Source organism: Alosa pseudoharengus, unplaced genomic scaffold (assembly GCF_046254945.1).
Source record: "Alosa pseudoharengus isolate Yale_2024_CS ecotype anadromous, Long Island Sound unplaced genomic scaffold, YU_APseudo_1.1 YU_APseudo_1.1_scf_6, whole genome shotgun sequence".
Taxonomy (NCBI): domain Eukaryota; kingdom Metazoa; phylum Chordata; class Actinopteri; order Clupeiformes; family Clupeidae; genus Alosa; species Alosa pseudoharengus.
Genome location: NW_027468848.1, coordinates 12,550,529 through 12,574,884, shown reverse-complemented (window position 1 = coordinate 12,574,884; position 24,356 = coordinate 12,550,529). Strand labels below are relative to the sequence as shown.

The window sequence follows — 24,356 nt, the reverse complement described above, 5'->3', positions numbered from 1 at the left end:
ATGTGATGGCTACGGGGGAAAAAATAAACATCCAACTGAGGCTAAATCTCCACAGCACAAAGGCGTTAGACAGTGAGGCCGACAAAGAATTGGTGAGGAAGCACAAAAGGGCTCGTCCGGGATTTGAACCCGGGACCTGTCGCACCCAAAGCGAGGATCATACCCCTAGACCAACGAGCCGCTGAGTGCTCTCCTGGGTCTTATTTGGTCAGGACCCCTTGCAGGCCTGAGCAAGTAAAAAATCTGGTTGAAAATTGGCTCTTTTCCTTCAATGCTAACAAAAGAGTTTCGTCTTTGTTTGTTTCGTTAGCGTCGATTCTTGCAGTGAAGTCTGGCGTTTCTTTCGGAAAGAAGGGCTCATCCGGGAGTTGAACCCGGGACCTCTCGCACCCGAAGCGAAATTCATACCCCTAGACCAACGAGCCTGGGCCAAGGGTACCTTTTATTCGGTGCCTTTCTTCACACAAATATTTAGAGTGGTCTGCAGGGAAGACCAATATTTCAGCTTGGTTCCACTGCGCATCAACATTTCCTAAAGTAAGTCCTGGGTAACAAACTGCAGCAGTTCACCGGTGGCAGCTAGCATCAAAAGTTGCAGAGTTTCACAGAACAGAGGGCTCGTCCGGGATTTGAACCCGGGACCTCTCGCACCCTAAGCGAGAATCATACCCCTAGACCAACGAGCCACGCTGGACAAACGCTTTTGTCGAGCGTTTTGTGCAGCAATATTTAGCTGAAAGGAAAGGCAGGTCGGGTGGTGTTGAGTTGCAGAAAAGCTGCCGGCTACATGCTGTACAGCAAAGGAGAGACAGTGCTGACACAAACACATGATACTGACAGAAAGTTGCGTGGGAAAGGGCTCTTCCGGGATTTGAACCCGGGACCTCTCGCACGCTAAGCGAGAATCATACCCCTAGACCAACGAGCCACGCTGCTCAAAAGCTTATGTCGAGCCTTCTGTGCAGCAATATTTATCTGAAAGGAAAGGGAGGTGTGGTGGTGTTTAGTTGCAGTAAAGCTGCCGGCTATATGCTGTACAGCAAAGGTGAGACAGTGCTGACACAAGCACATGATAATGACAAATATTTGCGTGGGGAAGGGCTCGTCCGGGATTTGAACCCGGGACCTCTCGCACCCTAAGCGAGAATCATACCCCTAGACCAACGAGCCTTGACTGGCTATGAATTTAGTTGAAAAAAACAACAACATAATTTTCTAGATCACTGACGAGAGTTGAAAATTAACACATTTCAATGAAATGCACCTATAACGCCTGCGGGCTCGTCCTGGATTTGAACCCGGGACCTCTCGCACCCAAAGCGATAATCATTCCCCTAGAACAACAAGCCCCAATGTGATGGCTACGGGGGAAAAAATAAACATCCAACTGAGGCTAAATCTCCACAGCACAAAGGCGTTAGACAGTGAGGCCGACAAAGAATTGGTGAGGAAGCACAAAAGGGCTCGTCCGGGATTTGAACCCGGGACCTCTCGCACACAAAGCGAGAATCATACCCCTAGACCAGCGAGCCGCTGAGTGCTCTCCTGGGTCTTATTTGGTCAGGACCCCTTGCAGGCCTGAGCAAGTAAAAAATCTGGTTCAAAATTGGCTCTTTTCCTTCAATGCTAACAAAAGAGTTTCGTCTTTGTTTGTTTCGTTAGCGTCGATTCTTGCAGTGAAGTCTGTCGTTTCTTTCGGAAAGAAGGGCTCGTCCGGGAGTTGAACCCGGGACCTCTCGCACCCGAAGCAAGAATCATACCCCTAGACCAACGAGCCTGGGCCAAGGGTACCTTTTATTCGGTGCCTTTCTTCACACAAATATTTAGAGTGGTCTGCAGGGAAGACCAATATTTCAGCTTGGTTCCACTGCGCATCAACATTTCCTAAAGTAAGTCCTGGGTAACAAACTGCAGCAGTTCACCGGTGGCAGCTAGCAGCAAAAGTTGCAGAGTTTCACAGAACAGAGGGCTCGTCCGGGATTTGAACCCGGGACCTCTCGCACCCTAAGCGAGAATCATACCCCTAGACCAACGAGCCACGCTGCACAAACGCTTTTGTCGAGCGTTTTGTGCAGCAATATTTAGCTGAAAGGAAAGGCAGGTCGGGTGGTGTTGAGTTGCAGAAAAGCTGCCGGCTACATGCTGTACAGCAAAAGAGAGACAGTGCTGACACAAACACATGATACTGACAGAAAGTTGCGTGGGAAAGGGCTCTTCCGGGATTTGAACCCGGGACCTCTCGCACCCTAAGCGAAAATCATACCCCTAGACCAACGAGCCACGCTGCTCAAAAGCTTATGTCGAGCCTTCTGTGCAGCAATATTTATCTGAAAGGAAAGGGAGGTGTGGTGGTGTTTAGTTGCAGAAAAGCTGCCGGCTATATGCTGTACAGCAAAGGTGAGACAGTGCTGACACAAGCACATGATAATGACAAATATTTGCGTGGGGAAGGGCTCGTCCGGGATTTGAACCCGGGACCTCTCGCACCCTAAGCGAGAATCATACCCCTAGACCAACGAGCCTTGACTGGCTATGAATTTAGTTGAAAAAAACAACAACATAATTTTCTAGATCACTGACGAGAGTTGAAAATTAACACATTTCAATAAATTGCACCTATAACGCCTGCGGGCTCGTCCTGGATTTGAACCCGGGACCTCTCGCACCCAAAGCGATAATCATTCCCCTGGAACAACAAGCCCCAATGTGATGGCTACGGGGGAAAAAATAAACATCCAACTGAGGCTAAATCTCCACAGCACAAAGGCGTTAGACAGTGAGGCCGACAAAGAATTGGTGAGGAAGCACAAAAGGGCTCGTCCGGGATTTGAACCCGGGACCTCTCGCACCCAAAGCGAGAATCATACCCCTAGACCAACGAGCCGCTGAGTGCTCTCCTGGGACTTATTTGGTCAGGACCCATTGCAGGCCTGAGCAAGTAAAAAATCTGGTTTATAATTGGCTCTTTTCCTTCAATGCTAACAAAAGAGTTTCGTCTTTGTTTGTTTCGTTAGCGTCGATTCTTGCAGTGAAGTCTGGCGTTACTTTCGGAAAGAAGGGCTCATCCGGGATTTGAACCCGGGACCTCTCGCACCCAAAGCGAGAATCATACCCCTAGACCAACGAGCCAAGGCCAAGGGTACCTTTTATTCGGTGCCTTTCTTCACACAAATATTTAGAGTGGTCTGCAGGGAAGACCAATATTTCAGCTTGGTTCCACTGCGCATCAACATTTCCTAAAGTAAGTCCTGGGTAACAAACTGCAGCAGTTCACCGGTGGCAGCTAGCAGCAGAAGTTGCAGAGTTTCACAGAACAGAGGGCTCGTCCGGGATTTGAACCCGGGACCTCTCGCACCCTAAGCGAGAATCATACCCCTAGACCAACGAGCCACGCTGCACAAACGCTTTTGTCGAGCGTTTTGTGCAGCAATATTTAGCTGAAAGGAAAGGCAGGTCGGGTGGTGTTGAGTTGCAGAAAAGCTGCCGGCTACATGCTGTACAGCAAAGGAGAGACAGTGCTGACACAAACACATGATACTGACAGAAAGTTGCGTGGGAAAGGGCTCTTCCGGGATTTGAACCCGGGACCTCTCGCACGCTAAGCGAGAATCATACCCCTAGAACAACGAGCCACGCTGCTCAAAAGCTTATGTCGAGCCTTCTGTGCAGCAATATTTATCTGAAAGGAAAGGCAGGTCGGGTGGTGTTGAGTTGCAGAAAAGCTGCCGGCTACATGCTGTACAGCAAAGGAGAGACAGTGCTGACACAAACACATGATACTGACAGAAAGTTGCGTGGGAAAGGGCTCTTCCGGGATTTGAACCCGGGACCTCTCGCACGCTAAGCGAGAATCATACCCCTAGACCAACGAGCCACGCTGCTCAAAAGCTTATGTCGAGCCTTCTGTGCAGCAATATTTATCTGAAAGGAAAGGGAGGTGTGGTGGTGTTTAGTTGCAGTAAAGCTGCCGGCTATATGCTGTACAGCAAAGGTGAGACAGTGCTGACACAAGCACATGATAATGACAAATATTTGCGTGGGGAAGGGCTCGTCCGGGATTTGAACCCGGGACCTCTCGCACCCTAATCGAGAATCATACCCCTAGACCAACGAGCCTTGACTGGCTATGAATTTAGTTGAAAAAAACAACAACATAATTTTCTAGATCACTGACGAGAGTTGAAAATTAACACATTTCAATGAAATGCACCTATAACGCCTGCGGGCTCGTCCTGGATTTGAACCCGGGACCTCTCGCACCCAAAGCGATAATCATTCCCCTAGAACAACAAGCCCCAATGTGATGGCTACGGGGGAAAAAATAAACATCCAACTGAGGCTAAATCTCCACAGCACAAAGGCGTTAGACAGTGAGGCCGACAAAGAATTGGTGAGGAAGCACAAAAGGGCTCGTCCGGGATTTGAACCCGGGACCTCTCGCACCCAAAGCGAGAATCATACCCCTAGACCAACGAGCCGCTGAGTGCTCTCCTGGGTCTTATTTGGTCAGGACCCCTTGCAGGCCTGAGCAAGTAAAAAATCTGGTTCAAAATTGGCTCTTTTCCTTCAATGCTAACAAATGAGTTTCGTCTTTGTTTGTTTCGTTAGCGTCGATTCTTGCAGTGAAGTCTGTCGTTTCTTTCGGAAAGAAGGGCTCGTCCGGGACTTGAACCCGGGACCTCTCGCACCCGAAGCAAGAATCATACCCCTAGACCAACGAGCCTGGGCCAAGGGTACCTTTTATTCGGTGCCTTTCTTCACACAAATATTTAGAGTGGTCTGCAGGGAAGACCAATATTTCAGCTTGGTTCCACTGCGCATCAACATTTCCTAAAGTAAGTCCTGGGTAACAAACTGCAGCAGTTCACCGGTGGCAGCTAGCAGCAAAAGTTGCAGAGTTTCACAGAACAGAGGGCTCGTCCGGGATTTGAACCCGGGACCTCTCGCACCCTAAGCGAGAATCATACCCCTAGACCAACGAGCCACGCTGCACAAACGCTTTTGTCGAGCGTTTTGTGCAGCAATATTTAGCTGAAAGGAAAGGCAGGTCGGGTGGTGTTGAGTTGCAGAAAAGCTGCCGGCTACATGCTGTACAGCAAAGGAGAGACAGTGCTGACACAAACACATGATACTGACAGAAAGTTGCGTGGGAAAGGGCTCTTCCGGGATTTGAACCCGGGACCTCTCGCACGCTAAGCGAGAATCATACCCCTAGACCAACGAGCCACGCTGCTCAAAAGCTTATGTCGAGCCTTCTGTGCAGCAATATTTATCTGTAAGGAAAGGGAGGTGTGGTGGTGTTTAGTTGCAGAAAAGCTGCCGGCTATATGCTGTACAGCAAAGGTGAGACAGTGCTGACACAAGCACATGATAATGACAAATATTTGCGTGGGGAAGGGCTCGTCCGGGATTTGAACCCGGGACCTCTAAATCTCCACAGCACAAAGGCGTTAGACAGTGAGGCCGACAAAGAATTGGTGAGGAAGCACAAAAGGGCTCGTCCGGGATTTGAACCCGGGACCTCTCGCACCCAAAGCGAGAATCATACCCCTAGACCAACGAGCCGCTGAGTGCTCTCCTGGGTCTTATTTGGTCAGGACCCCTTGCAGGCCTGAGCAAGTAAAAAATCTGGTTCAAAATTGGCTCTTTTCCTTCAATGCTAACAAAAAAGTTTCGTCTTTGTTTGTTTCGTTAGCGTCGATTCTTGCAGTGAAGTCTGGTGTTTCTTTCGGAAAGAAGGGCTCGTCCGGGAGTTGAACCCGGGACCTCTCGCACCCGAAGCGAGAATCATACCCCTAGACCAACGAGCCTGGGCCAAGGGTACCTTTTATTCGGTGCCTTTCTTCACACAAATATTTAGAGTGGTCTGCAGGGAAGACCAATATTTCAGCTTGGTTCCACTGCGCATCAACATTTCCTAAAGTAAGTCCTGGGTAACAAACTGCAGCAGTTCACCGGTGGCAGCTAGCAGCAAAAGTTGCAGAGTTTCACAGAACAGAGGGCTCGTCCGGGATTTGAACCCGGGACCTCTCGCACCCTAAGCGAGAATCATACCCCTAGACCAACGAGCCACGCTGCACAAACGCTTTTGTCGAGCGTTTTGTGCAGCAATATTTAGCTGAAAGGAAAGGCAGGTCGGGTGGTGTTGAGTTGCAGAAAAGCTGCCGGCTACATGCTGTACAGCAAAGGAGAGACAGTGCTGACACAAACAAATGATACTGACAGAAAGTTGCGTGGGAAAGGGCTCTTCCGGGATTTGAACCCGGGACCTCTCGCACGCTAAGCGAGAATCATACCCCTAGACCAACGAGCCACGCTGCTCAAAAGCTTATGTCGAGCCTTCTGTGCAGCAATATTTATCTGAAAGGAAAGGGAGGTGTGGTGGTGTTTAGTTGCAGAAAAGCTGCCGGCTATATGCTGTACAGCAAAGGTGAGACAGTGCTGACAGAAGCACATGATAATGACAAATATTTGCGTGGGGAAGGGCTCGTCCGGGATTTGAACCCGGGACCTCTCGCACCCTAAGCGAGAATCATACCCCTAGACCAACGAGCCTTGACTGGCTATGAATTTAGTTGAAAAAAACAACAACATAATTTTCTAGATCACTGACGAGAGTTGAAAATTAACACATTTCAATGAAATGCACCTATAACGCCTGCGGGCTCGTCCTGGATTTGAACCCGGGACCTCTTGCACCCAAAGCGATAATCATTCCCCTAGAACAACAAGCCCCAATGTGATGGCTACGGGGGAAAAAATAAACATCCAACTGAGGCTAAATCTCCACAGCACAAAGGCGTTAGACAGTGAGGCCGACAAAGAATTGGTGAGGAAGCACAAAAGGGCTCGTCCGGGATTTGAACCCGGGACCTCTCGCACCCAAAGCGAGAATCATACCCCTAGACCAACGAGCCGCTGAGTGCTCTGCTGGGTCTTATTTGGTCAGGACCCCTTGCAGGCCTGAGCAAGTAAAAAATCTGGTTCAAAATTGGCTCTTTTCCTTCAATGCTAACAAAAAAGTTTCGTCTTTGTTTGTTTCGTTAGCGTCGATTCTTGCAGTGAAGTCTGGTGTTTCTTTCGGAAAGAAGGGCTCGTCCGGGAGTTGAACCCGGGACCTCTCGCACCCGAAGCGAGAATCATACCCCTAGACCAACGAGCCTGGGCCAAGGGTACCTTTTATTCGGTGCCTTTCTTCACACAAATATTTAGAGTGGTCTGCAGGGAAGACCAATATTTCAGCTTGGTTCCACTGCGCATCAACATTTCCTAAAGTAAGTCCTGGGTAACAAACTGCAGCAGTTCACCGGTGGCAGCTAGCAGCAAAAGTTGCAGAGTTTCACAGAACAGAGGGCTCGTCCGGGATTTGAACCCGGGACCTCTCGCACCCTAAGCGAGAATCATACCCCTAGACCAACGAGCCACGCTGCACAAACGCTTTTGTCGAGCGTTTTGTGCAGCAATATTTAGCTGAAAGGAAAGGCAGGTCGGGTGGTGTTGAGTTGCAGAAAAGCTGCCGGCTACATGCTGTACAGCAAAGGAGAGACAGTGCTGACACAAACACATGATACTGACAGAAAGTTGCGTGGGAAAGGGCTCTTCCGGGATTTGAACCCGGGACCTCTCGCACGCTAAGCGAGAATCATACCCCTAGACCAACGAGCCACGCTGCTCAAAAGCTTATGTCGAGCCTTCTGTGCAGCAATATTTATCTGTAAGGAAAGGGAGGTGTGGTGGTGTTTAGTTGCAGAAAAGCTGCCGGCTATATGCTGTACAGCAAAGGTGAGACAGTGCTGACACAAGCACATGATAATGACAAATATTTGCGTGGGGAAGGGCTCGTCCGGGATTTGAACCCGGGACCTCTAAATCTCCACAGCACAAAGGCGTTAGACAGTGAGGCCGACAAAGAATTGGTGAGGAAGCACAAAAGGGCTCGTCCGGGATTTGAACCCGGGACCTCTCGCACCCAAAGCGAGAATCATACCCCTAGACCAACGAGCCGCTGAGTGCTCTCCTGGGTCTTATTTGGTCAGGACCCCTTGCAGGCCTGAGCAAGTAAAAAATCTGGTTCAAAATTGGCTCTTTTCCTTCAATGCTAACAAAAGAGTTTCGTCTTTGTTTGTTTCGTTAGCGTCGATTCTTGCAGTGAAGTCTGGCGTTTCTTTCAGATAGAAGGGCTCGTCCGGGAGTTGAACCCGGGACCTCTCGCACCCGAAGCGAGAATCATACCCCTAGACCAACGAGCCTGGGCCAAGGGTACCTTTTATTCGGTGCCTTTCTTCACACAAATATTTAGAGTGGTCTGCAGGGAAGACCAATATTTCAGCTTGGTTCCACTGCGCATCAACATTTCCTAAAGTAAGTCCTGGGTAACAAACTGCAGCAGTTCACCGGTGGCAGCTAGCAGCAAAAGTTGCAGAGTTTCACAGAACAGAGGGCTCGTCCGGGATTTGAACCCGGGACCTCTCGCACCCTAAGCGAGAATCATACCCCTAGACCAACGAGCCACGCTGCACAAACGCTTTTGTCAAGCGTTTTGTGCAGCAATATTTAGCTGAAAGGAAAGGCAGGTCGGGTGGTGTTGAGTTGCAGAAAAGCTGCCGGCTACATGCTGTACAGCAAAGGAGAGACAGTGCTGACACAAACACATGATACTGACAGAAAGTTGCGTGGGAAAGGGCTCTTCCGGGATTTGAACCCGGGACCTCTCGCACGCTAAGCGAGAATCATACCCCTAGACCAACGAGCCACGCTGCTCAAAAGCTTATGTCGAGCCTTCTGTGCAGCAATATTTATCTGTAAGGAAAGGGAGGTGTGGTGGTGTTTAGTTGCAGAAAAGCTGCCGGCTATATGCTGTACAGCAAAGGTGAGACAGTGCTGACACAAGCACATGATAATGACAAATATTTGCGTGGGGAAGGGCTCGTCCGGGATTTGAACCCGGGACCTCTCGCACCCTAAGCGAGAATCATACCCCTACACCAACGAGCCTTGACTGGCTATTAATTTAGTTGAAAAAAACAACAACATAATTTTCTAGATCACTGACGAGAGTTGAAAATTAACACATTTCAATGAAATGCACCTATAACGCCTTCGGGCTCGTCCTGGATTTGAACCCGGGACCTCTCGCACCCAAAGCGATAATCATTCCCCTAGAACAACAAGCCCCAATGTGATGGCTACGGGGGAAAAAATAAACATCCAACTGAGGCTAAATCTCCACAGCACAAAGGCGTTAGACAGTGAGGCCGACAAAGAATTGGTGAGGAAGCACAAAAGGGCTCGTCCGGGATTTGAACCCGGGACCTCTCGCACCCAAAGCGAGAATCATACCCCTAGACCAACGAGCCGCTGAGTGCTCTCCTGGGTCTTATTTGGTCAGGACCCCTTGCAGGCCTGAGCAAGTAAAAAATCTGGTTCAAAATTGGCTCTTTTCCTTCAATGCTAACAAAAGAGTTTCGTCTTTGTTTGTTTCGTTAGCGTCGATTCTTGCAGTGAAGTCTGTCGTTTCTTTCGGAAAGAAGGGCTCGTCCGGGAGTTGAACCCGGGACCTCTCGCACCCGAAGCTAGAATCATACCCCTAGACCCACGAGCCTGGGCCAAGGGTACCTTTTATTCGGTGCCTTTCTTCACACAAATATTTAGAGTGGTCTGCAGGGAAGACCAATATTTCAGCTTGGTTCCACTGCGCATCAACATTTCCTAAAGTAAGTCCTGGGTAACAAACTGCAGCAGTTCACCGGTGGCAGCTAGCAGCAAAAGTTGCAGAGTTTCACAGAACAGAGGGCTCGTCCGGGATTTGAACCCGGGACCTCTCGCACCCTAAGCGAGAATCATACCCCTAGACCAACGAGCCACGCTGCACAAAAGCTTTTGTCGAGCGTTTTGTGCAGCAATATTTAGCTGAAAGGAAAGGCAGGTCGGGTGGTGTTGAGTTGCAGAAAAGCTGCCGGCTACATGCTGTACAGCAAAGGAGAGACAGTGCTGACACAAACACATGATACTGACAGAAAGTTGCGTGGGAAAGGGCTCTTCCGGGATTTGAACCCGGGACCTCTCGCACCCTAAGCGAAAATCATACCCCTAGACCAACGAGCCACGCTGCTCAAAAGCTTATGTCGAGCCTTCTGTGCAGCAATATTTATCTGAAAGGAAAGGGAGGTGTGGTGGTGTTTAGTTGCAGAAAAGCTGCCGGCTATATGCTGTACAGCAAAGGTGAGACAGTGCTGACACAAGCACATGATAATGACAAATATTTGCGTGGGGAAGGGCTCGTCCGGGATTTGAACCCGGGACCTCTCGCACCCTAAGCGAGAATCATACCCCTAGACCAACGAGCCTTGACTGGCTATGAATTTAGTTGAAAAAAACAACAACATAATTTTCTAGATCACTGACGAGAGTTGAAAATTAACACATTTCAATAAATTGCACCTATAACGCCTGCGGGCTCGTCCTGGATTTGAACCCGGGACCTCTCGCACCCAAAGCGATAATCATTCCCCTAGAACAACAAGCCCCAATGTGATGGCTACGGGGGAAAAAATAAACATCCAACTGAGGCTAAATCTCCACAGCACAAAGGCGTTAGAAAGTGAGGCCGACAAAGAATTGGTGAGGAAGCACAAAAGGGCTCGTCCGGGATTTGAACCCGGGACCTCTCGCACCCAAAGCGAGAATCATACCCCTAGACCAACGAGCCGCTGAGTGCTCTCCTGGGACTTATTTGGTCAGGACCCATTGCAGGCCTGAGCAAGTAAAAAATCTGGTTTATAATTGGCTCTTTTCCTTCAATGCTAACAAAAGAGTTTCGTCTTTGTTTGTTTCGTTAGCGTCGATTCTTGCAGTGAAGTCTGGCGTTACTTTCGGAAAGAAGGGCTCTACGGATTTGAACCCGGGACCTCTCGCACCCAAAGCGAGAATCATACCCCTAGACCAACGAGCCAAGGCCAAGGGTACCTTTTATTCGGTGCCTTTCTTCACACAAATATTTAGAGTGGTCTGCAGGGAAGACCAATATTTCAGCTTGGTTCCACTGCGCATCAACATTTCCTAAAGTAAGTCCTGGGTAACAAACTGCAGCAGTTCACCGGTGGCAGCTAGCAGCAAAAGTTGCAGAGTTTCACAGAACAGAGGGCTCGTCCGGGATTTGAACCCGGGACCTCTCGCACCCTAAGCGAGAATCATACCCCTAGACCAACGAGCCACGCTGCACAAACGCTTTTGTCGAGCGTTTTGTGCAGCAATATTTAGCTGAAAGGAAAGGCAGGTCGGGTGGTGTTGAGTTGCAGAAAAGCTGCCGGCTACATGCTGTACAGCAAAGGAGAGACAGTGCGAACACAAACACATGATACTGACAGAAAGTTGCGTGGGAAAGGGCTCTTCCGGGATTTGAACCCGGGACCTCTCGCACGCTAAGCGAGAATCATACCCCTAGACCAACGAGCCACGCTGCTCAAAAGCTTATGTCGAGCCTTCTGTGCAGCAATATTTATCTGAAAGGAAAGGGAGGTGTGGTGGTGTTTAGTTGCAGAAAAGCTGCCGGCTATATGCTGTACAGCAAAGGTGAGACAGTGCTGACACAAGCACATGATAATGACAAATATTTGCGTGGGGAAGGGCTCGTCCGGGATTTGAACCCGGGACCTCTCGCACCCTAAGCGAGAATCATACCCCTAGACCAACGAGCCTTGACTGGCTATGAATTTAGTTGAAAAAAACAACAACATAATTTTCTAGATCACTGACGAGAGTTGAAAATTAACACATTTCAATGAAATGCACCTATAACGCCTGCGGGCTCGTCCTGGATTTGAACCCGGGACCTCTCGCACCCAAAGCGATAATCATTCCCCTAGAACAACAAGCCCCAATGTGATGGCTACGGGGGAAAAAATAAACATCCAACTGAGGCTAAATCTCCACAGCACAAAGGCGTTAGACAGTGAGGCCGACAAAGAATTGGTGAGGAAGCACAAAAGGGCTCGTCCGGGATTTGAACCCGGGACCTCTCGCACCCAAAGCGAGAATCATACCCCTAGACCAACGAGCCGCTGAGTGCTCTCCTGGGTCTTATTTGGTCAGGACCCCTTGCAGGCCTGAGCAAGTAAAAAATCTGGTTCAAAATTGGCTCTTTTCCTTCAATGCTAACAAAAGAGTTTCGTCTTTGTTTGTTTCGTTAGCGTCGATTCTTGCAGTGAAGTCTGTCGTTTCTTTCGGAAAGAAGGGCTCGTCCGGGAGTTGAACCCGGGACCTCTCGCACCCGAAGCAAGAATCATACCCCTAGACCAACGAGCCTGGGCCAAGGGTACCTTTTATTCGGTGCCTTTCTTCACACAAATATTTAGAGTGGTCTGCAGGGAAGACCAATATTTCAGCTTGGTTCCACTGCGCATCAACATTTCCTAAAGTAAGTCCTGGGTAACAAACTGCAGCAGTTCACCGGTGGCAGCTAGCAGCAAAAGTTGCAGAGTTTCACAGAACAGAGGGCTCGTCCGGGATTTGAACCCGGGACCTCTCGCACCCTAAGCGAGAATCATACCCCTAGACCAACGAGCCACGCTGCACAAACGCTTTTGTCGAGCGTTTTGTGCAGCAATATTTAGCTGAAAGGAAAGGCAGGTCGGGTGGTGTTGAGTTGCAGAAAAGCTGCCGGCTACATGCTGTACAGCAAAGGAGAGACAGTGCTGACACAAACACATGATACTGACAGAAAGCTGCGTGGGAAAGGGCTCTTCCGGGATTTGAACCCGGGACCTCTCGCACCCTAATCGAAAATCATACCCCTAGACCAACGAGCCACGCTGCTCAAAAGCTTATGTCGAGCCTTCTGTGCAGCAATATTTATCTGAAAGGAAAGGGAGGTGTGGTGGTGTTTAGTTGCAGAAAAGCTGCCGGCTATATGCTGTACAGCAAAGGTGAGACAGTGCTGACACAAGCACATGATAATGACAAATATTTGCGTGGGGAAGGGCTCGTCCGGGATTTGAACCCGGGACCTCTCGCACCCTAAGCGAGAATCATACCCCTAGACCAACGAGCCTTGACTGGCTATGAATTTAGTTGAAAAAAACAACAACATAATTTTTTAGATCACTGACGAGAGTTGAAAATTAACACATTTCAATAAATTGCACCTATAACGCCTGCGGGCTCGTCCTGGATTTGAACCCGGGACCTCTCGCACCCAAAGCGATAATCATTCCCCTAGAACAACAAGCCCCAATGTGATGGCTACGGGGGAAAAAATAAACATCCAACTGAGGCTAAATCTCCACAGCACAAAGGCGTTAGACAGTGAGGCCGACAAAGAATTGGTGAGGAAGCACAAAAGGGCTCGTCCGGGATTTGAACCCGGGACCTCTCGCACCCAAAGCGAGAATCATACCCCTAGACCAACGAGCCGCTGAGTGCTCTCCTGGGACTTATTTGGTCAGGACCCATTGCAGGCCTGAGCAAGTAAAAAATCTGGTTTATAATTGGCTCTTTTCCTTCAATGCTAACAAAAGAGTTTCGTCTTTGTTTGTTTCATTAGCGTCGATTCTTGCAGTGAAGTCTGGCGTTACTTTCGGAAAGAAGGGCTCATCCGGGATTTGAACCCGGGACCTCTCGCACCCAAAGCGAGAATCATACCCCTAGACCAACGAGCCAAGGCCAAGGGTACCTTTTATTCGGTGCCTTTCTTCACACAAATATTTAGAGTGGTCTGCAGGGAAGACCAATATTTCAGCTTGGTTCCACTGCGCATCAACATTTCCTAAAGTAAGTCCTGGGTAACAAACTGCAGCAGTTCACCGGTGGCAGCTAGCAGCAGAAGTTGCAGAGTTTCACAGAACAGAGGGCTCGTCCGGGATTTGAACCCGGGACCTCTCACACCCTAAGCGAGAATCATACCCCTAGACCAACGAGCCACGCTGCACAAACGCTTTTGTCGAGCGTTTTGTGCAGCAATATTTAGCTGAAAGGAAAGGCAGGTCGGGTGGTGTTGAGTTGCAGAAAAGCTGCCGGCTACATGCTGTACAGCAAAGGAGAGACAGTGCTGACACAAACACATGATACTGACAGAAAGTTGCGTGGGAAAGGGCTCTTCCGGGATTTGAACCCGGGACCTCTCGCACGCTAAGCGAGAATCATACCCCTAGACCAACGAGCCACGCTGCTCAAAAGCTTATGTCGAGCCTTCTGTGCAGCAATATTTATCTGAAAGGAAAGGGAGGTGTGGTGGTGTTTAGTTGTAGTAAAGCTGCCGGCTATATGCTGTACAGCAAAGGTGAGACAGTGCTGACACAAGCACATGATAATGACAAATATTTGCGTGGGGAAGGGCTCGTCCGGGATTTGAACCCGGGACCTCTCGCACCCTAAGCGAGAATCATACCCCTAGACCAACGAGCCTTGACTGGCTATGAATTTAGTTGAAAAAAACAACAACATAATTTTCTAGATCGATCACTGACGAGAGTTGAAAATTAACACATTTCAATAAATTGCACCTATAACGCCTGCGGGCTCGTCCTGGATTTGAACCCGGGACCTCTCGCACCCAAAGCGATAATCATTCCCCTAGAACAACAAGCCCCAATGTGATGGCTACGGGGGAAAAAATAAACATCCAACTGAGGCTAAATCTCCACAGCACAAAGGCGTTAGACAGTGAGGCCGACAAAGAATTGGTGAGGAAGCACAAAAGGGCTCGTCCGGGATTTGAACCCGGGACCTCTCGCACCCAAAGCGAGAATCATACCCCTAGACCAACGAGCCGCTGAGTGCTCTCCTGGGACTTATTTGGTCAGGACCCATTGCAGGCCTGAGCAAGTAAAAAATCTGGTTTATAATTGGCTCTTTTCCTTCAATGCTAACAAAAGAGTTTCGTCTTTGTTTGTTTCGTTAGCGTCGATTCTTGCAGTGAAGTCTGGCGTTACTTTCGGAAAGAAGGGCTCATCCGGGATTTGAACCCGGGACCTCTCGCACCCAAAGCGAGAATCATACCCCTAGACCAACGAGCCAAGGCCAAGGGTACCTTTTATTCGGTGCCTTTCTTCACACAAATATTTAGAGTGGTCTGCAGGGAAGACCAATATTTCAGCTTGGTTCCACTGCGCATCAACATTTCCTAAAGTAAGTCCTGGGTAACAAACTGCAGCAGTTCACCGGTGGCAGCTAGCAGCAGAAGTTGCAGAGTTTCACAGAACAGAGGGCTCGTCCGGGATTTGAACCCGGGACCTCTCGCACCCTAAGCGAGAATCATACCCCTAGACCAACGAGCCACGCTGCACAAACGCTTTTGTCGAGCGTTTTGTGCAGCAATATTTAGCTGAAAGGAAAGGCAGGTCGGGTGGTGTTGAGTTGCAGAAAAGCTGCCGGCTACATGCTGTACAGCAAAGGAGAGACAGTGCTGACACAAACACATGATACTGACAGAAAGTTGCGTGGGAAAGGGCTCTTCCGGGATTTGAACCCGGGACCTCTCGCACGCTAAGCGAGAATCATACCCCTAGACCAACGAGCCACGCTGCTCAAAAGCTTATGTCGAGCCTTCTGTGCAGCAATATTTATCTGAAAGGAAAGGGAGGTGTGGTGGTGTTTAGTTGCAGTAAAGCTGCCGGCTATATGCTGTACAGCAAAGGTGAGACAGTGCTGACACAAGCACATGATAATGACAAATATTTGCGTGGGGAAGGGCTCGTCCGGGATTTGAACCCGGGACCTCTCGCACCCTAAGCGAGAATCATACCCCTAGACCAACGAGCCTTGACTGGCTATGAATTTAGTTGAAAAAAACAACAACATAATTTTCTAGATCACTGACGAGAGTTGAAAATTAACACATTTCAATGAAATGCACCTATAAAGCCTGCGGGCTCGTCCAGGATTTGAACCCGGGACCTCTTGCACCCAAAGCGATAATCATTCCCCTAGAACAACAAGCCCCAATGTGATGGCTACGGGGGAAAAAATAAACATCCAACTGAGGCTAAATCTCCACAGCACAAAGGCGTTAGACAGTGAGGCCGACAAAGAATTGGTGAGGAAGCACAAAAGGGCTCGTCCGGGATTTGAACCCGGGACCTCTCGCACCCAAAGCGAGAATCATACCCCTAGACCAACGAGCCGCTGAGTGCTCTGCTGGGTCTTATTTTGACAGGACCACTTGCAGGCCTGAGCAAGTAAAAAATCTGGTTCAAAATTGGCTCTTTTCCTTCAATGCTAACAAAAGAGTTTCGTCTTTGTTTGTTTCGTTAGCGTCGAATCTTGCAGTGAAGTCTGGCGTTTCTTTCGGATAGAAGGGCTCGTCCGGGAGTTGAACCCGGGACCTCTCGCACCCGAAGCGAGAATCATACCCCTAGACCAACGAGCCTGGGCCAAGGGTACCTTTTATTCGGTGCCTTTCTTCACACAAATATTTAGAGTGGTCTGCAGGGAAGACCAATATTTCAGCTTGGTTCCACTGTGCATCAACATTTCCTAAAGTAAGTCCTGGGTAACAAACTGCATCAGTTCACCGGTGGCAGCTAGCAGCAAAAGTTGCAGAGTTCCACAGAACAGAGGGCTCGTCCGGGATTTGAACCCGGGACCTCTCGCACCCTAAGCGAGAATCATACCCCTAGACCAACGAGCCACGCTGCACAAACGCTTTTGTCGAGCGTTTTGTGCAGCAATATTTAGCTGAAAGGAAAGGCAGGTCGGGTGGTGTTGAGTTGCAGAAAAGCTGCCGGCTACATGCTGTACAGCAAAGGAGAGACAGTGCTGACACAAACACATGATACTGACAGAAAGTTGCGTGGGAAAGGGCTCTTCCGGGATTTGAACCCGGGACCTCTCGCACCCTAAGCGAAAATCATACCCCTAGACCAACGAGCCACGCTGCTCAAAAGCTTATGTCGAGCCTTCTGTGCAGCAATATTTATCTGAAAGGAAAGGGAGGTGTGGTGGTGTTTAGTTGCAGAAAAGCTGCCGGCTATATGCTGTACAGCAAAGGTGAGACAGTGCTGACACAAGCACATGATAATGACAAATATTTGCGTGGGGAAGGGCTCGTCCGGGATTTGAACCCGGGACCTCTCGCACCCTAAGCGAGAATCATACCCCTAGACCAACGAGCCTTGACTGGCTATGAATTTAGTTGAAAAAAACAACAACATAATTTTCTAGATCACTGACGAGAGTTGAAAATTAACACATTTCAATAAATTGCACCTATAACGCCTGCGGGCTCGTCCTGGATTTGAACCCGGGACCTCTCGCACCCAAAGCGATAATCATTCCCCTAGAACAACAAGCCCCAATGTGATGGCTACGGGGGAAAAAATAAACATCCAACTGAGGCTAAATCTCCACAGCACAAAGGCGTTAGACAGTGAGGCCGACAAAGAATTGGTGAGGAAGCACAAAAGGGCTCGTCCGGGATTTGAACCCGGGACCTCTCGCACCCAAAGCGAGAATCATACCCCTAGACCAACGAGCCGCTGAGTGCTCTCCTGGGACTTATTTGGTCAGGACCCATTGCAGGCCTGAGCAAGTAAAAAATCTGGTTTATAATTGGCTCTTTTCCTTCAATGCTAACAAAAGAGTTTCGTCTTTGTTTGTTTCGTTAGCGTCGATTCTTGCAGTGAAGTCTGGCGTTACTTTCGGAAAGAAGGGCTCATCCGGGATTTGAACCCGGGACCTCTCGCACCCAAAGCGAGAATCATACCCCTAGACCAACGAGCCAAGGCCAAGGGTACCTTTTATTCGGTGCCTTTCTTCACACAAATATTTAGAGTGGTCTGCAGGGAAGACCAATATTTCAGCTTGGTTCCACTGCGCATCAACATTTCCTAAAGTAAGTCCTGGGTAACAAACTGCAGCAGTTCACCGGTGGCAGCTAGCAGCAGAAGTTGCAGAGTTTCACAGAACAGAGGGCTCGTCCGGGATTTGAACCCGGGACCTCTCGCACCCTAAGCGAGAATCATACCCCTAGACCAACGAGCCACGCTGCACAAACGCTTTTGTCGAGCGTTTTGTGCAGCAATATTTAGCTGAAAGGAAAGGCAGGTCGGGTGGTGTTGAGTTGCAGAAAAGCTGCCGGCTACATGCTGTACAGCAAAGGAGAGACAGTGCTGACACAAACACATGATACTGACAGAAAGTTGCGTGGGAAAGGGCTCTTCCGGGATTTGAACCCGGGACCTCTCGCACGCTAAGCGAGAATCATACCCCTAGACCAACGAGCCACGCTGCTCAAAAGCTTATGTCGAGCCTTCTGTGCAGCAATATTTATCTGAAAGGAAAGGGAGGTGTGGTGGTGTTTAGTTGCAGTAAAGCTGCCGGCTATATGCTGTACAGCAAAGGTGAGACAGTGCTGACACAAGCACATGATAATGACAAATATTTGCGTGGGGAAGGGCTCGTCCGGGATTTGAACCCGGGACCTCTCGCACCCTAAGCGAGAATCATACCCCTAGACCAACGAGCCTTGACTGGCTATGAATTTAGTTGAAAAAAACAACAACATAATTTTCTAGATCGATCACTGACGAGAGTTGAAAATTAACACATTTCAATGAAATGCACCTATAAAGCCTGCGGGCTCGTCCAGGATTTGAACCCGGGACCTCTTGCACCCAAAGCGATAATCATTCCCCTAGAACAACAAGCCCCAATGTGATGGCTACGGGGGAAAAAATAAACATCCAACTGAGGCTAAATCTCCACAGCACAAAGGCGTTAGACAGTGAGGCCGACAAAGAATTGGTGAGGAAGCACAAAAGGGCTGGTCCGGGATTTGAACCCGGGACCTCTCGCACCCAAAGCGAGAATAATACCCCTAGACCAACGAGCCGCTGAGTGCTCTGCTGGGTCTTATTTTGACAGGACCACTTGCAGGCCTGAGCAAGTAAAAAATCTGGTTCAAAATTGGCTCTTTTCCTTCAATGCTAACAAAAGAGTTTCGTCTTTGTTTGTTTCGTTAGCGTCGAATCTTGCAGTGAAGTCTGGCGTTTCTTTCGGATAGAAGGGCTCGTCCGGGAGTTGAACCCGGGACCTCTCGCACCCGAAGCGAGAATCATACCCCTAGACCAACGAGCCTGGGCCAAGGGTACCTTTTATTCGGTGCCTTTCTTCACACAAATATTTAGAGTGGTCTGCAGGGAAGACCAATATTTCAGCTTGGTTCCACTGTGCATCAACATTTCCTAAAGTAAGTCCTGGGTAACAAACTGCATCAGTTCACCGGTGGCAGCTAGCAGCAAAAGTTGCAGAGTTCCACAGAACAGAGGGCTCGTCCGGGATTTGAACCCGGGACCTCTCGCACCCTAAGCGAGAATCATACCCCTAGACCAACGAGCCACGCTGCACAAACGCTTTTGTCGAGCGTTTTGTGCAGCAATATTTAGCTGAAAGGAAAGGCAGGTCGGGTGGTGTTGAGTTGCAGAAAAGCTGCCGGCTACATGCTGTACAGCAAAGGAGAGACAGTGCTGACACAAACACATGATACTGACAGAAAGTTGCGTGGGAAAGGGCTCTTCCGGGATTTGAACCCGGGACCTCTCGCACCCTAAGCGAAAATCATACCCCTAGACCAACGAGCCACGCTGCTCAAAAGCTTATGTCGAGCCTTCTGTGCAGCAATATTTATCTGAAAGGAAAGGGAGGTGTGGTGGTGTTTAGTTGCAGAAAAGCTGCCGGCTATATGCTGTACAGCAAAGGTGAGACAGTGCTGACACAAGCACATGATAATGACAAATATTTGCGTGGGGAAGGGCTCGTCCGGGATTTGAACCCGGGACCTCTCGCACCCTAAGCGAGAATCATACCCCTAGACCAACGAGCCTTGACTGGCTATGAATTTAGTTGAAAAAAACAACAACATAATTTTCTAGATCACTGACGAGAGTTGAAAATTAACACATTTCAATAAATTGCACCTATAACGCCTGCGGGCTCGTCCTGGATTTGAACCCGGGACCTCTCGCACCCAAAGCGATAATCATTCCCCTAGAACAACAAGCCCCAATGTGATGGCTACGGGGGAAAAAATAAACATCCAACTGAGGCTAAATCTCCACAGCACAAAGGCGTTAGACAGTGAGGCCGACAAAGAATTGGTGAGGAAGCACAAAAGGGCTCGTCCGGGATTTGAACCCGGGACCTCTCGCACCCAAAGCGAGAATCATACCCCTAGACCAACGAGCCGCTGAGTGCTCTCCTGGGACTTATTTGGTCAGGACCCATTGCAGGCCTGAGCAAGTAAAAAATCTGGTTTATAATTGGCTCTTTTCCTTCAATGCTAACAAAAGAGTTTCGTCTTTGTTTGTTTCGTTAGCGTCGATTCTTGCAGTGAAGTCTGGCGTTACTTTCGGAAAGAAGGGCTCATCCGGGATTTGAACCCGGGACCTCTCGCACCCAAAGCGAGAATCATACCCCTAGACCAACGAGCCAAGGCCAAGGGTACCTTTTATTCGGTGCCTTTCTTCACACAAATATTTAGAGTGGTCTGCAGGGAAGACCAATATTTCAGCTTGGTTCCACTGCGCATCAACATTTCCTAAAGTAAGTCCTGGGTAACAAACTGCAGCAGTTCACCGGTGGCAGCTAGCAGCAGAAGTTGCAGAGTTTCACAGAACAGAGGGCTCGTCCGGGATTTGAACCCGGGACCTCTCGCACCCTAAGCGAGAATCATACCCCTAGACCAACGAGCCACGCTGCACAAACGCTTTTGTCGAGCGTTTTGTGCAGCAATATTTAGCTGAAAGGAAAGGCAGGTCGGGTGGTGTTGAGTTGCAGAAAAGCTGCCGGCTACATGCTGTACAGCAAAGGAGAGACAGTGCTGACACAAACACATGATACTGACAGAAAGTTGCGTGGGAAAGGGCTCTTCCGGGATTTGAACCCGGGACCTCTCGCACGCTAAGCGAGAATCATACCCCTAGAACAACGAGCCACGCTGCTCAAAAGCTTATGTCGAGCCTTCTGTGCAGCAATATTTATCTGAAAGGAAAGGCAGGTCGGGTGGTGTTGAGTTGCAGAAAAGCTGCCGGCTACATGCTGTACAGCAAAGGAGAGACAGTGCTGACACAAACACATGATACTGACAGAAAGTTGCGTGGGAAAGGGCTCTTCCGGGATTTGAACCCGGGACCTCTCGCACGCTAAGCGAGAATCATACCCCTAGACCAACGAGCCACGCTGCTCAAAAGCTTATGTCGAGCCTTCTGTGCAGCAATATTTATCTGAAAGGAAAGGGAGGTGTGGTGGTGTTTAGTTGCAGTAAAGCTGCCGGCTATATGCTGTACAGCAAAGGTGAGACAGTGCTGACACAAGCACATGATAATGACAAATATTTGCGTGGGGAAGGGCTCGTCCGGGATTTGAACCCGGGACCTCTCGCACCCTAATCGAGAATCATACCCCTAGACCAACGAGCCTTGACTGGCTATGAATTTAGTTGAAAAAAACAACAACATAATTTTCTAGATCACTGACGAGAGTTGAAAATTAACACATTTCAATGAAATGCACCTATAACGCCTGCGGGCTCGTCCTGGATTTGAACCCGGGACCTCTCGCACCCAAAGCGATAATCATTCCCCTAGAACAACAAGCCCCAATGTGATGGCTACGGGGGAAAAAATAAACATCCAACTGAGGCTAAATCTCCACAGCACAAAGGCGTTAGACAGTGAGGCCGACAAAGAATTGGTGAGGAAGCACAAAAGGGCTCGTCCGGGATTTGAACCCGGGACCTCTCGCACCCAAAGCGAGAATCATACCCCTAGACCAACGAGCCGCTGAGTGCTCTCCTGGGTCTTATTTGGTCAGGACCCCTTGCAGGCCTGAGCAAGTAAAAAATCTGGTTCAAAATTGGCTCTTTTCCTTCAATGCTAACAAAAGAGTTTCGTCTTTGTTTGTTTCGTTAGCGTCGATTCTTGCAGTGAAGTCTGTCGTTTCTTTCGGAAAGAAGGGCTCGTCCGGGAGTTGAACCCGGGACCTCTCGCACCCGAAGCAAGAATCATACCCCTAGACCAACGAGCCTGGGCCAAGGGTACCTTTTATTCGGTGCCTTTCTTCACACAAATATTTAGAGTGGTCTGCAGGGAAGACCAATATTTCAGCTTGGTTCCACTGCGCATCAACATTTCCTAAAGTAAGTCCTGGGTAACAAACTGCAGCAGTTCACCGGTGGCAGCTAGCAGCAAAAGTTGCAGAGTTTCACAGAACAGAGGGCTCGTCCGGGATTTGAACCCGGGACCTCTCGCACCCTAAGCGAGAATCATACCCCTAGACCAACGAGCCACGCTGCACAAACGCTTTTGTCGAGCGTTTTGTGCAGCAATATTTAGCTGAAAGGAAAGGCAGGTCGGGTGGTGTTGAGTTGCAGAAAAGCTGCCGGCTACATGCTGTACAGCAAAGGAGAGACAGTGCTGACACAAACACATGATACTGACAGAAAGTTGCGTGGGAAAGGGCTCTTCCGGGATTTGAACCCGGGACCTCTCGCACGCTAAGCGAGAATCATACCCCTAGACCAACGAGCCACGCTGCTCAAAAGCTTATGTCGAGCCTTCTGTGCAGCAATATTTATCTGAAAGGAAAGGGAGGTGTGGTGGTGTTTAGTTGCAGTAAAGCTGCCGGCTATATGCTGTACAGCAAAGGTGAGACAGTGCTGACACAAGCACATGATAATGACAAATATTTGCGTGGGGAAGGGCTCGTCCGGGATTTGAACCCGGGACCTCTCGCACCCTAAGCGAGAATCATACCCCTAGACCAACGAGCCTTGACTGGCTATGAATTTAGTTGAAAAAAACAACAACATAATTTTCTAGATCACTGACGAGAGTTGAAAATTAACACATTTCAATGAAATGCACCTATAAAGCCTGCGGGCTCGTCCAGGATTTGAACCCGGGACCTCTTGCACCCAAAGCGATAATCATTCCCCTAGAACAACAAGCCCCAATGTGATGGCTACGGGGGAAAAAATAAACATCCAACTGAGGCTAAATCTCCACAGCACAAAGGCGTTAGACAGTGAGGCCGACAAAGAATTGGTGAGGAAGCACAAAAGGGCTCGTCCGGGATTTGAACCCGGGACCTCTCGCACCCAAAGCGAGAATCATACCCCTAGACCAACGAGCCGCTGAGTGCTCTGCTGGGTCTTATTTTGACAGGACCACTTGCAGGCCTGAGCAAGTAAAAAATCTGGTTCAAAATTGGCTCTTTTCCTTCAATGCTAACAAAAGAGTTTCGTCTTTGTTTGTTTCGTTAGCGTCGAATCTTGCAGTGAAGTCTGGCGTTTCTTTCGGATAGAAGGGCTCGTCCGGGAGTTGAACCCGGGACCTCTCGCACCCGAAGCGAGAATCATACCCCTAGACCAACGAGCCTGGGCCAAGGGTACCTTTTATTCGGTGCCTTTCTTCACACAAATATTTAGAGTGGTCTGCAGGGAAGACCAATATTTCAGCTTGGTTCCACTGCGCATCAACATTTCCTAAAGTAAGTCCTGGGTAACAAACTGCAGCAGTTCACCGGTGGCAGCTAGCAGCAAAAGTTGCAGAGTTTCACAGAACAGAGGGCTCGTCCGGGATTTGAACCCGGGACCTCTCGCACCCTAAGCGAGAATCATACCCCTAGACCAACGAGCCACGCTGCACAAACGCTTTTGTCGAGCGTTTTGTGCAGCAATATTTAGCTGAAAGGAAAGGCAGGTCGGGTGGTGTTGAGTTGCAGAAAAGCTGCCGGCTACATGCTGTACAGCAAAGGAGAGACAGTGCTGACACAAACACATGATACTGACAGAAAGTTGCGTGGGAAAGGGCTCTTCCGGGATTTGAACCCGGGACCTCTCGCACCCTAAGCGAAAATCATACCCCTAGACCAACGAGCCACGCTGCTCAAAAGCTTATGTCGAGCCTTCTGTGCAGCAATATTTATCTGAAAGGAAAGGGAGGTGTGGTGGTGTTTAGTTGCAGAAAAGCTGCCGGCTATATGCTGTACAGCAAAGGTGAGACAGTGCTGACACAAGCACATGATAATGACAAATATTTGCGTGGGGAAGGGCTCGTCCGGGATTTGAACCCGGGACCTCTCGCACCCTAAGCGAGAATCATACCCCTAGACCAACGAGCCTTGACTGGCTATGAATTTAGTTGAAAAAAACAACAACATAATTTTCTAGATCACTGACGAGAGTTGAAAATTAACACATTTCAATAAATTGCACCTATAACGCCTGCGGGCTCGTCCTGGATTTGAACCCGGGACCTCTCGCACCCAAAGCGATAATCATTCCCCTAGAACAACAAGCCCCAATGTGATGGCTACGGGGGAAAAAATAAACATCCAACTGAGGCTAAATCTCCACAGCACAA

At 49.2% G+C, this 24,356-nt stretch overlaps 84 non-coding genes across 84 annotated transcripts; all 84 read right to left on the bottom strand.

The window, feature by feature from the left end:
- Positions 1-108: 108 nt before the first annotated feature.
- Positions 109-180, bottom strand: trnap-ugg (transfer RNA proline (anticodon UGG)). Its single transcript has one exon. It is a non-coding gene; the product is annotated as a tRNA-Pro (tRNA).
- Positions 181-353: 173 nt separating this feature from the next.
- trnap-cgg (transfer RNA proline (anticodon CGG)) lies at positions 354-425 on the bottom strand. The gene has a single exon. It is a non-coding gene; the product is annotated as a tRNA-Pro (tRNA).
- Positions 426-614: 189 nt separating this feature from the next.
- On the bottom strand, positions 615-686 carry trnap-agg (transfer RNA proline (anticodon AGG)). Its single transcript has one exon. It is a non-coding gene; the product is annotated as a tRNA-Pro (tRNA).
- Positions 687-856: 170 nt separating this feature from the next.
- trnaa-agc (transfer RNA alanine (anticodon AGC)) lies at positions 857-928 on the bottom strand. The gene has a single exon. It is a non-coding gene; the product is annotated as a tRNA-Ala (tRNA).
- A 170-nt stretch (positions 929-1,098) lies between these two features.
- trnap-agg (transfer RNA proline (anticodon AGG)) lies at positions 1,099-1,170 on the bottom strand. Its single transcript has one exon. It is a non-coding gene; the product is annotated as a tRNA-Pro (tRNA).
- Positions 1,171-1,460: 290 nt separating this feature from the next.
- On the bottom strand, positions 1,461-1,532 carry trnat-ugu (transfer RNA threonine (anticodon UGU)). Its single transcript has one exon. It is a non-coding gene; the product is annotated as a tRNA-Thr (tRNA).
- A 173-nt stretch (positions 1,533-1,705) lies between these two features.
- trnap-cgg (transfer RNA proline (anticodon CGG)) lies at positions 1,706-1,777 on the bottom strand. Its single transcript has one exon. It is a non-coding gene; the product is annotated as a tRNA-Pro (tRNA).
- A 189-nt stretch (positions 1,778-1,966) lies between these two features.
- On the bottom strand, positions 1,967-2,038 carry trnap-agg (transfer RNA proline (anticodon AGG)). The gene has a single exon. It is a non-coding gene; the product is annotated as a tRNA-Pro (tRNA).
- A 170-nt stretch (positions 2,039-2,208) lies between these two features.
- On the bottom strand, positions 2,209-2,280 carry trnap-agg (transfer RNA proline (anticodon AGG)). The gene has a single exon. It is a non-coding gene; the product is annotated as a tRNA-Pro (tRNA).
- Positions 2,281-2,450: 170 nt separating this feature from the next.
- Positions 2,451-2,522, bottom strand: trnap-agg (transfer RNA proline (anticodon AGG)). The gene has a single exon. It is a non-coding gene; the product is annotated as a tRNA-Pro (tRNA).
- A 290-nt stretch (positions 2,523-2,812) lies between these two features.
- Positions 2,813-2,884, bottom strand: trnap-ugg (transfer RNA proline (anticodon UGG)). The gene has a single exon. It is a non-coding gene; the product is annotated as a tRNA-Pro (tRNA).
- Positions 2,885-3,057: 173 nt separating this feature from the next.
- On the bottom strand, positions 3,058-3,129 carry trnap-ugg (transfer RNA proline (anticodon UGG)). Its single transcript has one exon. It is a non-coding gene; the product is annotated as a tRNA-Pro (tRNA).
- Positions 3,130-3,318: 189 nt separating this feature from the next.
- On the bottom strand, positions 3,319-3,390 carry trnap-agg (transfer RNA proline (anticodon AGG)). The gene has a single exon. It is a non-coding gene; the product is annotated as a tRNA-Pro (tRNA).
- A 412-nt stretch (positions 3,391-3,802) lies between these two features.
- Positions 3,803-3,874, bottom strand: trnaa-agc (transfer RNA alanine (anticodon AGC)). Its single transcript has one exon. It is a non-coding gene; the product is annotated as a tRNA-Ala (tRNA).
- Positions 3,875-4,044: 170 nt separating this feature from the next.
- trnap-agg (transfer RNA proline (anticodon AGG)) lies at positions 4,045-4,116 on the bottom strand. The gene has a single exon. It is a non-coding gene; the product is annotated as a tRNA-Pro (tRNA).
- Positions 4,117-4,406: 290 nt separating this feature from the next.
- On the bottom strand, positions 4,407-4,478 carry trnap-ugg (transfer RNA proline (anticodon UGG)). The gene has a single exon. It is a non-coding gene; the product is annotated as a tRNA-Pro (tRNA).
- Positions 4,479-4,651: 173 nt separating this feature from the next.
- Positions 4,652-4,723, bottom strand: trnap-cgg (transfer RNA proline (anticodon CGG)). Its single transcript has one exon. It is a non-coding gene; the product is annotated as a tRNA-Pro (tRNA).
- Positions 4,724-4,912: 189 nt separating this feature from the next.
- On the bottom strand, positions 4,913-4,984 carry trnap-agg (transfer RNA proline (anticodon AGG)). The gene has a single exon. It is a non-coding gene; the product is annotated as a tRNA-Pro (tRNA).
- Positions 4,985-5,154: 170 nt separating this feature from the next.
- trnaa-agc (transfer RNA alanine (anticodon AGC)) lies at positions 5,155-5,226 on the bottom strand. The gene has a single exon. It is a non-coding gene; the product is annotated as a tRNA-Ala (tRNA).
- Positions 5,227-5,493: 267 nt separating this feature from the next.
- trnap-ugg (transfer RNA proline (anticodon UGG)) lies at positions 5,494-5,565 on the bottom strand. The gene has a single exon. It is a non-coding gene; the product is annotated as a tRNA-Pro (tRNA).
- Positions 5,566-5,738: 173 nt separating this feature from the next.
- trnap-cgg (transfer RNA proline (anticodon CGG)) lies at positions 5,739-5,810 on the bottom strand. The gene has a single exon. It is a non-coding gene; the product is annotated as a tRNA-Pro (tRNA).
- A 189-nt stretch (positions 5,811-5,999) lies between these two features.
- Positions 6,000-6,071, bottom strand: trnap-agg (transfer RNA proline (anticodon AGG)). Its single transcript has one exon. It is a non-coding gene; the product is annotated as a tRNA-Pro (tRNA).
- Positions 6,072-6,241: 170 nt separating this feature from the next.
- trnaa-agc (transfer RNA alanine (anticodon AGC)) lies at positions 6,242-6,313 on the bottom strand. Its single transcript has one exon. It is a non-coding gene; the product is annotated as a tRNA-Ala (tRNA).
- Positions 6,314-6,483: 170 nt separating this feature from the next.
- On the bottom strand, positions 6,484-6,555 carry trnap-agg (transfer RNA proline (anticodon AGG)). The gene has a single exon. It is a non-coding gene; the product is annotated as a tRNA-Pro (tRNA).
- A 290-nt stretch (positions 6,556-6,845) lies between these two features.
- trnap-ugg (transfer RNA proline (anticodon UGG)) lies at positions 6,846-6,917 on the bottom strand. Its single transcript has one exon. It is a non-coding gene; the product is annotated as a tRNA-Pro (tRNA).
- Positions 6,918-7,090: 173 nt separating this feature from the next.
- trnap-cgg (transfer RNA proline (anticodon CGG)) lies at positions 7,091-7,162 on the bottom strand. The gene has a single exon. It is a non-coding gene; the product is annotated as a tRNA-Pro (tRNA).
- A 189-nt stretch (positions 7,163-7,351) lies between these two features.
- Positions 7,352-7,423, bottom strand: trnap-agg (transfer RNA proline (anticodon AGG)). Its single transcript has one exon. It is a non-coding gene; the product is annotated as a tRNA-Pro (tRNA).
- Positions 7,424-7,593: 170 nt separating this feature from the next.
- Positions 7,594-7,665, bottom strand: trnaa-agc (transfer RNA alanine (anticodon AGC)). Its single transcript has one exon. It is a non-coding gene; the product is annotated as a tRNA-Ala (tRNA).
- A 267-nt stretch (positions 7,666-7,932) lies between these two features.
- On the bottom strand, positions 7,933-8,004 carry trnap-ugg (transfer RNA proline (anticodon UGG)). The gene has a single exon. It is a non-coding gene; the product is annotated as a tRNA-Pro (tRNA).
- Positions 8,005-8,177: 173 nt separating this feature from the next.
- trnap-cgg (transfer RNA proline (anticodon CGG)) lies at positions 8,178-8,249 on the bottom strand. Its single transcript has one exon. It is a non-coding gene; the product is annotated as a tRNA-Pro (tRNA).
- Positions 8,250-8,438: 189 nt separating this feature from the next.
- trnap-agg (transfer RNA proline (anticodon AGG)) lies at positions 8,439-8,510 on the bottom strand. The gene has a single exon. It is a non-coding gene; the product is annotated as a tRNA-Pro (tRNA).
- Positions 8,511-8,680: 170 nt separating this feature from the next.
- Positions 8,681-8,752, bottom strand: trnaa-agc (transfer RNA alanine (anticodon AGC)). Its single transcript has one exon. It is a non-coding gene; the product is annotated as a tRNA-Ala (tRNA).
- Positions 8,753-8,922: 170 nt separating this feature from the next.
- On the bottom strand, positions 8,923-8,994 carry trnap-agg (transfer RNA proline (anticodon AGG)). Its single transcript has one exon. It is a non-coding gene; the product is annotated as a tRNA-Pro (tRNA).
- Positions 8,995-9,284: 290 nt separating this feature from the next.
- On the bottom strand, positions 9,285-9,356 carry trnap-ugg (transfer RNA proline (anticodon UGG)). Its single transcript has one exon. It is a non-coding gene; the product is annotated as a tRNA-Pro (tRNA).
- A 434-nt stretch (positions 9,357-9,790) lies between these two features.
- trnap-agg (transfer RNA proline (anticodon AGG)) lies at positions 9,791-9,862 on the bottom strand. Its single transcript has one exon. It is a non-coding gene; the product is annotated as a tRNA-Pro (tRNA).
- Positions 9,863-10,032: 170 nt separating this feature from the next.
- On the bottom strand, positions 10,033-10,104 carry trnap-agg (transfer RNA proline (anticodon AGG)). The gene has a single exon. It is a non-coding gene; the product is annotated as a tRNA-Pro (tRNA).
- Positions 10,105-10,274: 170 nt separating this feature from the next.
- On the bottom strand, positions 10,275-10,346 carry trnap-agg (transfer RNA proline (anticodon AGG)). The gene has a single exon. It is a non-coding gene; the product is annotated as a tRNA-Pro (tRNA).
- A 290-nt stretch (positions 10,347-10,636) lies between these two features.
- trnap-ugg (transfer RNA proline (anticodon UGG)) lies at positions 10,637-10,708 on the bottom strand. Its single transcript has one exon. It is a non-coding gene; the product is annotated as a tRNA-Pro (tRNA).
- Positions 10,709-11,140: 432 nt separating this feature from the next.
- trnap-agg (transfer RNA proline (anticodon AGG)) lies at positions 11,141-11,212 on the bottom strand. Its single transcript has one exon. It is a non-coding gene; the product is annotated as a tRNA-Pro (tRNA).
- A 170-nt stretch (positions 11,213-11,382) lies between these two features.
- Positions 11,383-11,454, bottom strand: trnaa-agc (transfer RNA alanine (anticodon AGC)). The gene has a single exon. It is a non-coding gene; the product is annotated as a tRNA-Ala (tRNA).
- A 170-nt stretch (positions 11,455-11,624) lies between these two features.
- trnap-agg (transfer RNA proline (anticodon AGG)) lies at positions 11,625-11,696 on the bottom strand. The gene has a single exon. It is a non-coding gene; the product is annotated as a tRNA-Pro (tRNA).
- Positions 11,697-11,986: 290 nt separating this feature from the next.
- trnap-ugg (transfer RNA proline (anticodon UGG)) lies at positions 11,987-12,058 on the bottom strand. Its single transcript has one exon. It is a non-coding gene; the product is annotated as a tRNA-Pro (tRNA).
- Positions 12,059-12,231: 173 nt separating this feature from the next.
- trnap-cgg (transfer RNA proline (anticodon CGG)) lies at positions 12,232-12,303 on the bottom strand. Its single transcript has one exon. It is a non-coding gene; the product is annotated as a tRNA-Pro (tRNA).
- A 189-nt stretch (positions 12,304-12,492) lies between these two features.
- trnap-agg (transfer RNA proline (anticodon AGG)) lies at positions 12,493-12,564 on the bottom strand. Its single transcript has one exon. It is a non-coding gene; the product is annotated as a tRNA-Pro (tRNA).
- Positions 12,565-12,976: 412 nt separating this feature from the next.
- On the bottom strand, positions 12,977-13,048 carry trnap-agg (transfer RNA proline (anticodon AGG)). The gene has a single exon. It is a non-coding gene; the product is annotated as a tRNA-Pro (tRNA).
- A 290-nt stretch (positions 13,049-13,338) lies between these two features.
- trnap-ugg (transfer RNA proline (anticodon UGG)) lies at positions 13,339-13,410 on the bottom strand. Its single transcript has one exon. It is a non-coding gene; the product is annotated as a tRNA-Pro (tRNA).
- Positions 13,411-13,583: 173 nt separating this feature from the next.
- On the bottom strand, positions 13,584-13,655 carry trnap-ugg (transfer RNA proline (anticodon UGG)). Its single transcript has one exon. It is a non-coding gene; the product is annotated as a tRNA-Pro (tRNA).
- A 189-nt stretch (positions 13,656-13,844) lies between these two features.
- Positions 13,845-13,916, bottom strand: trnap-agg (transfer RNA proline (anticodon AGG)). The gene has a single exon. It is a non-coding gene; the product is annotated as a tRNA-Pro (tRNA).
- Positions 13,917-14,086: 170 nt separating this feature from the next.
- On the bottom strand, positions 14,087-14,158 carry trnaa-agc (transfer RNA alanine (anticodon AGC)). The gene has a single exon. It is a non-coding gene; the product is annotated as a tRNA-Ala (tRNA).
- A 170-nt stretch (positions 14,159-14,328) lies between these two features.
- On the bottom strand, positions 14,329-14,400 carry trnap-agg (transfer RNA proline (anticodon AGG)). Its single transcript has one exon. It is a non-coding gene; the product is annotated as a tRNA-Pro (tRNA).
- Positions 14,401-14,694: 294 nt separating this feature from the next.
- trnap-ugg (transfer RNA proline (anticodon UGG)) lies at positions 14,695-14,766 on the bottom strand. The gene has a single exon. It is a non-coding gene; the product is annotated as a tRNA-Pro (tRNA).
- Positions 14,767-14,939: 173 nt separating this feature from the next.
- trnap-ugg (transfer RNA proline (anticodon UGG)) lies at positions 14,940-15,011 on the bottom strand. Its single transcript has one exon. It is a non-coding gene; the product is annotated as a tRNA-Pro (tRNA).
- A 189-nt stretch (positions 15,012-15,200) lies between these two features.
- On the bottom strand, positions 15,201-15,272 carry trnap-agg (transfer RNA proline (anticodon AGG)). Its single transcript has one exon. It is a non-coding gene; the product is annotated as a tRNA-Pro (tRNA).
- A 170-nt stretch (positions 15,273-15,442) lies between these two features.
- trnaa-agc (transfer RNA alanine (anticodon AGC)) lies at positions 15,443-15,514 on the bottom strand. Its single transcript has one exon. It is a non-coding gene; the product is annotated as a tRNA-Ala (tRNA).
- Positions 15,515-15,684: 170 nt separating this feature from the next.
- On the bottom strand, positions 15,685-15,756 carry trnap-agg (transfer RNA proline (anticodon AGG)). The gene has a single exon. It is a non-coding gene; the product is annotated as a tRNA-Pro (tRNA).
- A 290-nt stretch (positions 15,757-16,046) lies between these two features.
- Positions 16,047-16,118, bottom strand: trnap-ugg (transfer RNA proline (anticodon UGG)). The gene has a single exon. It is a non-coding gene; the product is annotated as a tRNA-Pro (tRNA).
- A 173-nt stretch (positions 16,119-16,291) lies between these two features.
- Positions 16,292-16,363, bottom strand: trnap-cgg (transfer RNA proline (anticodon CGG)). The gene has a single exon. It is a non-coding gene; the product is annotated as a tRNA-Pro (tRNA).
- Positions 16,364-16,552: 189 nt separating this feature from the next.
- trnap-agg (transfer RNA proline (anticodon AGG)) lies at positions 16,553-16,624 on the bottom strand. Its single transcript has one exon. It is a non-coding gene; the product is annotated as a tRNA-Pro (tRNA).
- Positions 16,625-16,794: 170 nt separating this feature from the next.
- Positions 16,795-16,866, bottom strand: trnap-agg (transfer RNA proline (anticodon AGG)). The gene has a single exon. It is a non-coding gene; the product is annotated as a tRNA-Pro (tRNA).
- Positions 16,867-17,036: 170 nt separating this feature from the next.
- On the bottom strand, positions 17,037-17,108 carry trnap-agg (transfer RNA proline (anticodon AGG)). The gene has a single exon. It is a non-coding gene; the product is annotated as a tRNA-Pro (tRNA).
- A 290-nt stretch (positions 17,109-17,398) lies between these two features.
- trnap-ugg (transfer RNA proline (anticodon UGG)) lies at positions 17,399-17,470 on the bottom strand. The gene has a single exon. It is a non-coding gene; the product is annotated as a tRNA-Pro (tRNA).
- Positions 17,471-17,643: 173 nt separating this feature from the next.
- On the bottom strand, positions 17,644-17,715 carry trnap-ugg (transfer RNA proline (anticodon UGG)). The gene has a single exon. It is a non-coding gene; the product is annotated as a tRNA-Pro (tRNA).
- Positions 17,716-17,904: 189 nt separating this feature from the next.
- On the bottom strand, positions 17,905-17,976 carry trnap-agg (transfer RNA proline (anticodon AGG)). The gene has a single exon. It is a non-coding gene; the product is annotated as a tRNA-Pro (tRNA).
- Positions 17,977-18,146: 170 nt separating this feature from the next.
- On the bottom strand, positions 18,147-18,218 carry trnaa-agc (transfer RNA alanine (anticodon AGC)). Its single transcript has one exon. It is a non-coding gene; the product is annotated as a tRNA-Ala (tRNA).
- A 170-nt stretch (positions 18,219-18,388) lies between these two features.
- On the bottom strand, positions 18,389-18,460 carry trnap-agg (transfer RNA proline (anticodon AGG)). The gene has a single exon. It is a non-coding gene; the product is annotated as a tRNA-Pro (tRNA).
- Positions 18,461-18,999: 539 nt separating this feature from the next.
- On the bottom strand, positions 19,000-19,071 carry trnap-cgg (transfer RNA proline (anticodon CGG)). The gene has a single exon. It is a non-coding gene; the product is annotated as a tRNA-Pro (tRNA).
- Positions 19,072-19,260: 189 nt separating this feature from the next.
- On the bottom strand, positions 19,261-19,332 carry trnap-agg (transfer RNA proline (anticodon AGG)). The gene has a single exon. It is a non-coding gene; the product is annotated as a tRNA-Pro (tRNA).
- A 170-nt stretch (positions 19,333-19,502) lies between these two features.
- On the bottom strand, positions 19,503-19,574 carry trnap-agg (transfer RNA proline (anticodon AGG)). The gene has a single exon. It is a non-coding gene; the product is annotated as a tRNA-Pro (tRNA).
- A 170-nt stretch (positions 19,575-19,744) lies between these two features.
- On the bottom strand, positions 19,745-19,816 carry trnap-agg (transfer RNA proline (anticodon AGG)). Its single transcript has one exon. It is a non-coding gene; the product is annotated as a tRNA-Pro (tRNA).
- Positions 19,817-20,106: 290 nt separating this feature from the next.
- Positions 20,107-20,178, bottom strand: trnap-ugg (transfer RNA proline (anticodon UGG)). Its single transcript has one exon. It is a non-coding gene; the product is annotated as a tRNA-Pro (tRNA).
- Positions 20,179-20,351: 173 nt separating this feature from the next.
- Positions 20,352-20,423, bottom strand: trnap-ugg (transfer RNA proline (anticodon UGG)). The gene has a single exon. It is a non-coding gene; the product is annotated as a tRNA-Pro (tRNA).
- Positions 20,424-20,612: 189 nt separating this feature from the next.
- trnap-agg (transfer RNA proline (anticodon AGG)) lies at positions 20,613-20,684 on the bottom strand. Its single transcript has one exon. It is a non-coding gene; the product is annotated as a tRNA-Pro (tRNA).
- A 412-nt stretch (positions 20,685-21,096) lies between these two features.
- Positions 21,097-21,168, bottom strand: trnaa-agc (transfer RNA alanine (anticodon AGC)). The gene has a single exon. It is a non-coding gene; the product is annotated as a tRNA-Ala (tRNA).
- Positions 21,169-21,338: 170 nt separating this feature from the next.
- trnap-agg (transfer RNA proline (anticodon AGG)) lies at positions 21,339-21,410 on the bottom strand. The gene has a single exon. It is a non-coding gene; the product is annotated as a tRNA-Pro (tRNA).
- A 290-nt stretch (positions 21,411-21,700) lies between these two features.
- trnap-ugg (transfer RNA proline (anticodon UGG)) lies at positions 21,701-21,772 on the bottom strand. Its single transcript has one exon. It is a non-coding gene; the product is annotated as a tRNA-Pro (tRNA).
- Positions 21,773-21,945: 173 nt separating this feature from the next.
- trnap-cgg (transfer RNA proline (anticodon CGG)) lies at positions 21,946-22,017 on the bottom strand. Its single transcript has one exon. It is a non-coding gene; the product is annotated as a tRNA-Pro (tRNA).
- Positions 22,018-22,206: 189 nt separating this feature from the next.
- On the bottom strand, positions 22,207-22,278 carry trnap-agg (transfer RNA proline (anticodon AGG)). Its single transcript has one exon. It is a non-coding gene; the product is annotated as a tRNA-Pro (tRNA).
- A 170-nt stretch (positions 22,279-22,448) lies between these two features.
- trnaa-agc (transfer RNA alanine (anticodon AGC)) lies at positions 22,449-22,520 on the bottom strand. The gene has a single exon. It is a non-coding gene; the product is annotated as a tRNA-Ala (tRNA).
- A 170-nt stretch (positions 22,521-22,690) lies between these two features.
- Positions 22,691-22,762, bottom strand: trnap-agg (transfer RNA proline (anticodon AGG)). Its single transcript has one exon. It is a non-coding gene; the product is annotated as a tRNA-Pro (tRNA).
- Positions 22,763-23,052: 290 nt separating this feature from the next.
- trnap-ugg (transfer RNA proline (anticodon UGG)) lies at positions 23,053-23,124 on the bottom strand. The gene has a single exon. It is a non-coding gene; the product is annotated as a tRNA-Pro (tRNA).
- A 173-nt stretch (positions 23,125-23,297) lies between these two features.
- On the bottom strand, positions 23,298-23,369 carry trnap-cgg (transfer RNA proline (anticodon CGG)). The gene has a single exon. It is a non-coding gene; the product is annotated as a tRNA-Pro (tRNA).
- A 189-nt stretch (positions 23,370-23,558) lies between these two features.
- trnap-agg (transfer RNA proline (anticodon AGG)) lies at positions 23,559-23,630 on the bottom strand. The gene has a single exon. It is a non-coding gene; the product is annotated as a tRNA-Pro (tRNA).
- Positions 23,631-23,800: 170 nt separating this feature from the next.
- On the bottom strand, positions 23,801-23,872 carry trnap-agg (transfer RNA proline (anticodon AGG)). The gene has a single exon. It is a non-coding gene; the product is annotated as a tRNA-Pro (tRNA).
- A 170-nt stretch (positions 23,873-24,042) lies between these two features.
- On the bottom strand, positions 24,043-24,114 carry trnap-agg (transfer RNA proline (anticodon AGG)). Its single transcript has one exon. It is a non-coding gene; the product is annotated as a tRNA-Pro (tRNA).
- Between the last annotated feature and the right edge of the window lie 242 nt (positions 24,115-24,356).